At 29.0% G+C, this 551-nt stretch overlaps 1 protein-coding gene across 1 annotated transcript in view; it reads left to right on the plus strand.

Annotated features, from left to right (window-relative positions):
- CR1 (complement component (3b/4b) receptor 1 (Knops blood group)) overlaps positions 1-551 on the plus strand; it is a 111,120-nt gene that overhangs the window by 24,666 nt on the left and 85,903 nt on the right. The window lies entirely within an intron of this gene.

The following is a 551-nucleotide window of genomic DNA, read 5'->3' on the forward strand; positions in this document are numbered from 1 at the left end:
CTAGTATTCACATCTAGAGGCTAATGAGCTTCTCATTAAAAGACAAGCTAAGACCCCCAAATTATACCATTTAAGTATGCTTCTCAGGAAAAGAAGATTAACCCAGGCAATCCATAAGTAAGTTTTTAAAAAGGAGAATGATGAATTCTAAGAGAAATATCAATGAGATAGAGAATTGATTACAAAAACCAAACGTACAAAGACAAAACACAGTCAATTGTTTTTAGCAAAGTTATGAAACTAAATACAATACAGAACTATTAATAATTCTTCAAAAGTGAAACTTTTCAATGTAATTATAATTTAATAACAATGTCTCTGAAGTCATAAAATAAATCGATAAAACTAGAAAATGAGAGAAAGCAAGAAAAAGTAGAAGAGATCGGTAGATTATACATATTTTGACTCTAAATTTGAGAAAATAGGTTTAAATATATGTATTGTGTATGTATACAATACACAGGCACATATATGATTCCTAATGGGCAAAAAATAGGATGTTTAACTTCCAAATTCTTAGAACAACTTAAAGAGCTGAACCTATCTGGTCC

Source organism: Propithecus coquereli, unplaced genomic scaffold (genome assembly GCF_000956105.1).
Source record: "Propithecus coquereli isolate 6110/MARCELLA unplaced genomic scaffold, Pcoq_1.0 Scaffold135, whole genome shotgun sequence".
In the NCBI taxonomy this organism is placed as follows: Eukaryota; Metazoa; Chordata; class Mammalia; order Primates; family Indriidae; genus Propithecus; species Propithecus coquereli.